Source organism: Jatropha curcas, chromosome 3 (assembly GCF_041381405.1).
Source record: "Jatropha curcas cultivar XTBG-Jc1 chromosome 3, XTBG_Jcur_1.0, whole genome shotgun sequence".
Classification (NCBI taxonomy): Eukaryota; Viridiplantae; Streptophyta; class Magnoliopsida; order Malpighiales; family Euphorbiaceae; genus Jatropha; species Jatropha curcas.
The window spans coordinates 12,311,339-12,321,705 of record NC_143153.1 but is presented as its reverse complement, the minus strand read 5'-3'; the positions used below and the strand labels follow the sequence as shown (position 1 = coordinate 12,321,705).

Genomic DNA, 10,367 nt, shown 5'->3' with positions numbered 1-10,367 from the left:
AATATGTTTAATTATTTGATTTATTTTATATTTTAAAAATGCATAATTATTATTTTTTTATTATTATTACTTTAGTAGTGATTGGTATCATAAGAGACTAAAAATATAAAGGATAAAATGATTTTTATGGACATATTTTGATATTCATAAAAAAAGACATTTAGAATTTTAAATGGAACGAGAATTTCAGATTTTTAGGACAAAATAGGATAGGACAAAACTTGTATCAATATAGGTTGATTTTAATTAAAGAATCAGTCTTTTTTCATAATTGCTTCCGGGACAGGGTTCGAGATGAAACTATTAAATTAATATTAGATTTTTCTCGGGATGAACGAATATTTTCTCGAGATGCTAAAACGCTAAGAACTGGTAGGAACCGAATAAGAACCGTCGAACCGATTTGAATAATTACTAACATTCAAATCAAACCAACAAATAAAAAAAAAAAGAAAAAAATAAAATAGAGAAGATTATAGCGTGTGAGTTGCTTTGAAAGCGGATTGTGGCTTGACCACCTTGCCTGAAGTGGATCGACGATCTGCTTCGCCTTGGCGTCAACGGTGAGACTCACCTCCCGGAGGTCAAACTCAATCTACGATTGAAAATTTCTCTCAAGTTTTTTTCAACCAGTCAAATTTCTCTCTTTTGGGTATTTATTAAACAGCCAATTGACGTGTATTTATTAAACAGCCAATTGACGTGAACATCAACTTAGGCCTTAATCCTTTTCTGTCCGTGTTTCCATGTTTGACTTTTGTATTTGGCACGTGGCTTCTCAAATATTGTCTTTTTCACATGAAAACAAAATCAACCATGTCTATTGTTTTTATTTTAAAGATTATATTATATGATAGATGCACATTAAGTTTATTAAAAAAATTATTTATCTCTCCATAAGTCATGTCTTTTGAAATAAAAGATTATGTACTTTGGGATGAATAATTATATCCTTTAATATGTAATGTTATGACCTTTATGATGAAGGATTATATCCTTTGGTGTGTAAAGTTATGCCTTTTAGATTTTATTTTATATCCTATAAATAGTTCCTTAATCCTATAGATTGGTAACTAAGATTCTCTATAGAGTTACGCTTTTCTAATGAATTAGAATTATTCTCTCTATATTCTCTTTATTCAATTTCATTATATTCTATCTATTTTTTGTATTTTATAACAATTTTATTTTTATTATATATTAGTTTACCTTTTAGTTATAATAATAATAATAATAATAATAATAAATTATTATTATATTTTCAAAATAAATTAAAATTTTATTGTGTATTATTTATAATAATTAGTTAAAAGTTCTTATTATATATATATATATATAAGCTTATGTGTGTTAAAGGATATATCATATATAATTTTTTTATCCTTTTTGTAAAAACTATTTTGTATTTGTAAATTCTATAGTTTTAATTATATTTGGTATCAGAACAAGATGGCTGGTTGTTGCTGGAGACGGCTGGCTTTTGTTAGAGACTTGTGTGCAAGTTATGTTAGCTGAGACGTACATTCCGGATTAATGGTAATAGAGGCGAGCAGGTGATGCGGGCTATGGATGGCAGTATCTGATAGTTGGCATCATGTCTCCCTGAGTAGTACACTCCTTCGGGCACAGTTGTAAGAGGTGGTATCAAGTAGCAGAATGGATAATAAAATGCGAGCTATCAACAAATCTCAATGGGAATGCATAGCATGCCTAGAGTAGAGGGGCAATATACGTAATTGAGGTGAAGATGCAAGGACATGGACCCAGCTGGTGCGAGAGCCGTAGATAGGAACAATAGAGTGTAGACTGGATATGCAAAATTTAGGCATAGATCCTCACGGAAGCATACACATAAGAAGTTGAGATGCCATGATTAAGACGAGCGTTGTCGGCTATGAGTGGCCCAGGCAGAGTTGATTGATCTAGATAAAAGGATAATGGTGAGAGGCACCATTCGAGCTGAAGCATCGTGGATGGACATCTAGTGACTGCACAGTTGTACAGAAAATAAGAGATATAAAGCAAGTTGGATTGAGTATATATAGTGAACCCAGAGTCGGGGATGCATGCGCTTGGAACTAACTTGAGCAAGCAACGTATGCACATAAAGGCGCTCAGTAAGAAGCAGTGGGTGCGAGAGTCCGCCATGGATGCAGAGATGATCACTTCATGTTATAGTTGCCTATGTGAGGTGGAAGTATGGAAAATTGGTGGAATTTTTAAGGAAGACTTACGAAGCACGTCAGAGATTGCTTGTTGAACATTCGATAAGACTTGTTCCTACTCTTTGAGATAGGAGGCGCAGAACACCAAACGAGTCGGTTGTTGGATATGTGATTGTTGCGGGGAGAGCTTGCCAAGAGAGTCGGAAGCTGCTCACAAATGCTTTATTGAGATGTGTTTAACGGAAGGAATACCAGACTGCAGCTAGTATTTCAGGCCGTGAGCAATGCTAAGAATGAGATAAGCTCGGCGGAAGGAATATCAGGCTGCAGTTGATATTTCAGGCCGTGGGCAATGTTAAAATAAAAATCTTTTTTACTAACTCGATGGAAAGGGGGAAATGATGAGCCAAGATACTTATGTTTTGCCCTGAGATACTTGTTTGTTGTTTTGTGCTTACAGGACTATTTAGTTAAGAGTAGCATGCGAGACACTTTCCAATGGGACCATATGAGCAAAAGTGAGATGACAAAAGAAGTCAGGTTTTGATCATGTATGGTAAGCGAAGAAGGCTTGATATGTCACAATCAAAATAATGTTTTCGTATATTTTCATGGAGTGTTATAGGCCCTAGCAAGTTAAGCTTGTATAAAGGGGGTAATAGCCATGAGAACAAAAATGATTTTATATATAGCTTGTGCACCAATACAACATGAGGCTACCAACGCATAAGTTAAGCGCAAGCTGTGGTGAGTGAGGTGACAAGAGGAAAGAGCAAAATGCAAACATCAAAATGGAAATCAAGACGGGTTTTGGTGTATCATAAGTGATTTGCTTTTATTAATCAATTGCTATACTATTGTTACATTACTACTGTTACACTAAAAAAAAAAAAGGAGGGAAGGAAAGAAATGTATGTTATGCATTGTGGTTCCTTGTTTTGACAGGTACAATGCATAGAAAAACAACTGCAAATCAGCAATGACTCTAAAGAGGAAGTTGCAGTCCATCAAAATTAGATCGAATGCAAATCAATAAGGTGTTCAAATGATGGCACAGCTCTAGAATAACAAGATGTTTAAATTATGGCATAACTCTAGAAGGACAAGCCCATAATAATGAGAACCGAGATGGGTACTGTGTCGCGTGCAGATGGGTAAGAAAAGTATATGTGTAAGTTGTATTACTTCTTACCTTGATGTGTTATTTCATTTGTGCTTATTGGTTCTAATGTAATGAAATATGAATATACATTAAGAAAAGGACTTACCAATTCTATCACATATATTTCTATCTTGTGGCTGCTTTGGGTTTTGTTGGTTGTATACTTATAACAGTGCCATGAAGTAGCATGAAGCATATAGCCACTCGATTAGTAATGGGCACTTAGGGATGCTAGTATACACGATGCAGAAGCAAATCAGTTAATGAAGAGACTATTCCATTGTAAGAAGAGGTAGATCAGAGAACAATTAGGGCAAAGGAGAAATGTATAGACTCCAAGCACACTACCCTAATTGATGGGACGTCGATTGTTTGAGTGGAAGAGAGTACACATGGGGATCCTATTTGGCTAAAAGGGGGAGGAATGATGTAAATATAGAGAATGTAATTATATAAAGTGTAATCTTCTATGTAGGAAGGTGGGGGATTGGGTAGATAATGATAATATGGAGTAAATAAGAGAAGGGATGTTGTATTAAGTATGACCCTTAATATAGAGAGATCAGTGAAGGGTTGGATTCAGTAAACTTAATAATAATACCAAATGTACCAAATGTCAAATGTATGACCCTTAATGATAGTACCAGATGTACCAAACGTCAAATCCTCCGATTCAGTAAACTTTTACTTTCAGTAGTTCAATGACTGGTTGGTTGGATTTCAAAACATTGGTATCTAGAGTTAGTCTAATTTTACTAGCACTTAACAACATAAATTTAAAATAATATTGTATGGAAGGTAATATCGTTTGACGGCTCAAACTACATAGTTAAAGGTAATGTAATTTTTAAAATACAAAGATAACATTTAATTAAGTTAAAATATAAGGACAAAAAATGTAATTTTATCATAATATTATCATCTAGTTTTCTGTACCAAACAAAATGGGGAACAAGAAAGTTTCTTTTTTTTAATCTAAATTGTGGATCCTCTTCCTGTTGAAGATAACATGACATGTAGTTGAATTTTGACACTTCAAACTATGCGGAGAATACTTTCTAAGTTACAAATTCTGGAAGAGCATGTATTTTCCAGAGAATCTATTACCATGAGGAAGGTTGATTCATCACAAGGTAGGATAATGCTTGTTTGGCTATTAAATCCGAACTCATCCGCAGCCTTTTGCATCAGTTGCCGAAAACTTGGATTTTCCAAGTAAGATAATGGAACTGTGTGTCTTCTTAGTTCATTGCCCACATAGACAACAAAATGACCTTTTGGAGCTCTTCTCCTTCCTTCATTAGCTTGTTTCTTTCCCATTTCGCAACTTTAAAAAAATCAGAATCTGATCGAATTTAGCTTTAACAACTCAGAATCTGTAGCATGTGTGCTTGTTGCTTTAAAACTCATGTTTGGCATCAAAATATATATAACATAAAAATGATTTTGTCCTATCCTGCAATGGAAGACGCGAAATTGAAAATGTTGACAACGTGCACTTTTCCTTAGTTTAAAGATAAAAAGATATGTTGACCAAACTATTCATAGAACTTATCCCGTTGCCAATTAGATGCATGGGACTGACTTATCTAGCCTGCTTTTATGGTTTCACCCATAAACAAAACCAATAAAAATAAAAATATTAATTAAAAGGAGAGTATTTTTGACCATGTATTGATAAAAAAAGGATGAAATAGGAAAAAATTTTAAAAAATTTTTATTTTCATTAATTTTTTCGGGCTATTAAATCGTAAGTATTATCTATATAATGTTATTTCTTTTTTTTTTTAACTTAAAAATTTCTTATATTGATTTTTTTTAAAAAAAAAGTAATATAAAGAATTAATTGAGAGATCTCATTGTTTACAGAACATTAAGAGTGTTCGTATTAGCATTCCCATTAATCATATACATGTGAATCCGGCAGTAAAACGATCCAAACTATTTGAACTGAGCTGGAGTTCCACACTAACTTATTTATTAATGAAGCTAAAGCGAATTTAAATATTATTTGAAGTTTCATTATTTTTCATAAACAAGCTTAATAATTTATACTCTGATTTGAAAACTAATGCACAGCCCCCAAAAAAAAAAAAAAAAAAAATAAAACCATCCCAAAAAGAAATTGGAAAACATATATAATTATGATCAATGAAATATCTCTAATTGGAGGTACCTCCTTTTGATGTAATAAAAACTTAGCTGCACCATGGGATTTAACTGAGAATTAGAAAGCAACTTTTATTTAAGAATTATCAATTGTATATGCATGCTTAAAAAATAAAAAAAAAATAAATAAAGGAGGAGTATGTATAAAAATACATGTGATGACAAGTAGTTGATATGACATTACATACCTAAGAAAAAAGCACATGCAATGGTTTTTGTCCACCTTAGAGATCATTTCTTGTTGGTTTTCCGCAATACCCACATGCACCACTCCTTTCTGAAGGTGCCCAACACGCAGACAATGAACTGGGTCAGGATACATCCCCATATTTTAGTTACCAAACTTTAGTTTGCATGCATCCCTCCCAGGCATCCAACGAAACTATAGTCTATAGCTTAGTGCTGAGACCTATTACAATGCTTTTGCTTCTACTGTTGATGTGCGTTGGTTGCTTTATTTTTTATTTTTTATTTTTTGTATACTTCCACGAGGTGTCTAGACCCGTGTTCGTTTTTACGGCCTACGGTAAGTCCAGCTAATCTCTATTTGTCCTCGCGGGAGTTTGCTTGCTGGTCTGGAGAAGTTTGCATTGCAAAAAATTAAATCCATAACTTAAGTCACGCTGATCAATTTCACAAATGCTCTTTGTTATTGGGCTATCTTCATTCGAAGTTGCTTTTATTATTTGTTACGAGGAAGGAAAATCTATATTACGATATTAAAAAAAAAATATTTCTTATAATAATTTTTTTTATTGTTATACAATTAACTTAATTTAGTGTTTTATTTTATTTTATTTCATATATAGATACCTTCTTGCATTTGATAGTTGGAACATAAATGTCACAGTTTGAACTCCCAAGCTCTTGATTGGGAAAAAATGTTATGAATCTTTCTAATCGAAAACTTATGTAAATATATATTTTAGGTTTGAAAATAAAATAAGTTACGTGTCATTATTTTTTTAAATATATCTGAAATACCCCACTTTATTAAGTGTAAAACTTTTGAATCTAAAAATAAATTACTAACTTATGTTATAATATAATAATATTTTAAGTTGCGTGCTTATTGAGCAATAATAAGTCAAACCAATAATCAAAGAAAAACCTATTGGAACTCCTGAGGGGTGAGATGGGATGGAGGGATCCCTTCTCCCTTAACTAGAGGTCTTGAATTCGAGCTCCGAGTATGGAATTCCTTTAAATACTCGGGAGGGAGCACTTTGCTCCCTTTGTAGGCTTGCCCCGCGCGAATCCAGATTAATCGGACCAGTGGGTTTCGGATATTGGATGATTAAAATATAAAAAAACCTATTGGAAATCAAATAAACGAAGGAAAAGCCAGCCAAAATTGAAACAAAATCCATCAAATTGAACCAAACACTTAAAATCATTTGGAAAGGGCTTGAAACGGACCTAAATCACCTCTCCTTCCCTCATGCACTCCATCCACGATTGCTTATCACCCTTCCTTAATTATTAACTTTATCTTGTAATTTCGTTCATCAATTTGTTTTCTTTGATACCTGATAGCTACAGAATTGTTATAATAGTATGAGAATTTGAATTCAGATAGTATTGGGTTATTCAATTGGCATTAACCTTTTTTAGAGGGAGAGTTCCCCTTTATATAAATGGTTTAGTTGTTTGGATAAGCCACGCAAATACAGGAGAGTAATATCTGGGCACTATCTCCTAATATTACGCCAATATCTTATTTCTATTATGTTGCGTTTGTTACATGGTTTCCAGGTTTGTTAGGATTGATGTTTATCATAGGTCCCCCCACTAGGAATACTTGACATTTATATCGGAAGTTTGAAGCTGGTCTAACTCTTTGGGACTCTCTTAGTTTTTAAACTTTTGGAGGAAAAGGAATGTCTGAGCGATATCGTATAAGGGGAGCTAACCTTGAGCATTGCTCGGTATCTAAAGAGCGACCATATCTACTGTAGAAGTATGGGCCTTTGTTTTTTTAAGGAGAAGAAAGGATCTTTGGGCCTAAATCCGTTTTACCTAGTTTAAGGGCCCAAGATTAGGTATAACCATTATTTTGAAGGTGGTTTTTGCATCTTGAATTTCAAAAGAGTGACTCTTCATTTGCTGTGGTGCTTCAGTTCCTGGCGACGGTTCATGGGATGTTCACCTATGTGTTTCAAGTAATCTTTACTTTGATTTCTTAGGAGCTATCCCACTGTCTTTCTATTCATATTCTTTTCTCACTATGAGTTCTAGTCGTCAATCCAAGGGTAAGTCTCCTGTCGAGTTCCAAAACTGTGAGGATGACTGAGCGGGATGTGAGGATGACAACTGTATTTTGGGGGTGGGTTCTGAGTCCGACTCTGAGGATGAAGCCAGCCTACTCCAATGGAGATTCCAAGGGGTTATTGCTTTAGGCAGCCGAGGTTAATCTTCCTCTGGTTTTTCGATTCCCCAACTGCGCAATGAGACTACACCCGAATAGTCTCTCGAGGTTAGGAGGACAAAGGCTAACCCAATTTCGCCCTCGTTAGGGAAGTGTATCTTCTCGCTCCCATCAAACTGACTCTATTGTTTGTCCTCGTCAAGGGAATGTGAGGGTGCTAGACTTGAGCTCTATACTGCCCGAGCATGATTTGGCTAGTATTCGGGCTCGCTATCTTATTCCTGACGAGTACCAAATTAGCATTCCGCCATATAAGATGAGAGCAAATGCCAACCTTGACAAAAAACTGTCATTGTCAACGCTGAGGATTATCGAGTTGGTGTTCGTTTCCCTCTTCAAAGGATCTTGTCCGAGTTTTGCAACGACTGGGAGGTGACAATTGGACAGATTGCTCCCAACAACATTCAGATGATTTTGGGAGCTTCCATTGTGGCTAAGCAGCAAGGTTTTGAGCTCAATGTACATCAGTTACATAGCATGTTTAACTTTTTCTGGAGGGGCCTCGAAGACCATCCCCATCTCATTACTCAGAAAGATTATAACATTTTCCCTTTGAAGAGTACTTTTCTGAAGGGGTGGTGGAAAGAGAAGTTCTTCCTTGTTGGTCACCTTCAAGGGTTTGGGATACAGAGTCTGAAATGCTATGCTCGTAACACTCCTCCTCTTGTTCCTTTGTTGGATGTGAACATCCCTCTAAGTCTTAAAGCTTAGCCCTCAAGGAAAGGGAGGGCTCGGGAGTTTGAGGGTGAGTTAATTTTTTTGGGTTTTTCTTCTTCTATGACTGACTTTTATTTTTGTAACTTTTCTCTATCTTGCAGATATGGCTCCAAAACTATCAAAGGATATGAGGATTCGCCTAACGGCAAATTGAGATCATAGACTGGCCATTAGGTTTGGTCAGACTCTTGGAAGGGGCTTAAGTGCGCCTCGACCTATTTTGAGACGTTCTGGGGTGCCCGTCACAGTGTCGCCTGTGTGTACTTTAGTGGTTCTGCCACCTACTAAAACTTCTCATTCCATTGTTTTGGATGCTCTATGAACTTCTTGTTGGTTTGAAAACCACCAAGCCTAAAAGAAGAAGAAAGCGGCAGTGAGGGGGTGACAATAAGCCCCATTCTCCTATCTCAGAGAAGGGCTTGGAGCTATAGACCACCTTGAGGAGAACGTATGGCAAAGAGGCTTTGGTGAGTGGTGGGGAAGTCGCTCGGTCTCTGGCTAGTCAATGCATTCTCCCTACGAATTTGACTTGCTTAGAAGGTTTGGGGGAGGATTCTTCCCTAAATCAAATTGACAGTGGACTTCTGATGGTATGTGTGTTGCTTCTTGCTTTTTGTATTGTTTCTATCTTCTCTCTTTTTTGCTGCGTGAATTTTCTTATTTTCATGTGTCTCAGTTGGTGAGTGCTCACAACAAGACCCGTTAGCGGATGAGAGAATTAGAAGAATTGGTTATTACCTTGATTGAGGACGTAAGGGCCGAGAAGCCTAAACTTGAGAAGCTGGAGAACTCTATTTTGTCTTAGATAATGGAGCATAGTCGCTTTGTGGGCGAGCTTAAGGATAAGATATGAGCTATCTCTTAGGAGAGTGATGCACAACTTTGACTCCTCTCTCAAGCTGAGTTCTCAGGTGGAGCAATTGGTTAAGCAAAGGGAGGATGATGCTGTGAGCATTTGTCAACTTCATGCGGACTTCACCCAAGCTAAAGTTCGTTGCTACTAAGGCCACTCGATCTGTGAATGACATGTTGATACTTCATCTGACTTGATCTTGGATGAGCTTAAATCACGATTCCCCAAGGACTGGGGTTTTATTATCCAGATTGATGTATATCAGCATTTGGGTGATGAAGAGGATTTGGCTATAGAGGGGCATCTTTAGGGGAAGGTTGTGCATGATTCAGTTGGGGGGATCGTGTGGCACTAGATGCGTTCGAGGCCATTGGTCCTACTAGATTACCAGTAGTTGAGGACGAGCCTCATTTCTTTATGCTTGAGGCGGAGGATTAACCTCCCATAGAGTAGCTTTCTTAATATTTTTTGTTGTTTATTTTTTTTTAATAATGCTTTGTAATATATAAAAGAACTTCCAATTCTCTTCTCTGGTATCGTTTGTTCTAGTGTGCACTGCATTTGTATCTTTACTGTGTGATGCTTGTTTATGTTGATATTGTGTTATTGAGCCGGTATGTAACTTTTAATTGTGTTTTACTTTATGTACTTAGGTATTTTCCCACTCTTATATGCTCTCTTAGAGCTTTAATTTTTATAGTGATAGGGGCTTGACCCTATTTATGTACTTAGGCAGTTTTTGCCTTCAAATGCTCTCTTAGAGCTTTAATTTTTATAGTGATAGGGGCTCAGCCCTATTTATATACTTAGGCAGTTTTTGTCTTCATATGCTATCTTAGAGCTTTAATTTTTATAGTGATAGGGGCTCGACCC

At 35.9% G+C, this 10,367-nt stretch overlaps 1 long non-coding RNA gene across 2 annotated transcripts; it reads left to right on the top strand.

Annotated features, from left to right (window-relative positions):
- Positions 1-7,514: 7,514 nt before the first annotated feature.
- Positions 7,515-10,090, top strand: LOC110009389 (uncharacterized). 2 transcript variants are annotated; one of them, XR_002284280.3, is made up of 3 exons: positions 7,538-8,669; positions 8,743-9,231; positions 9,318-10,090. It is a non-coding gene; the product is annotated as an uncharacterized LOC110009389 (long non-coding RNA). The 2 variants fall into 2 exon arrangements; XR_016319930.1 differs by having other exon boundaries at positions 7,515-9,231.
- The last annotated feature ends 277 nt before the right edge of the window (positions 10,091-10,367 follow it).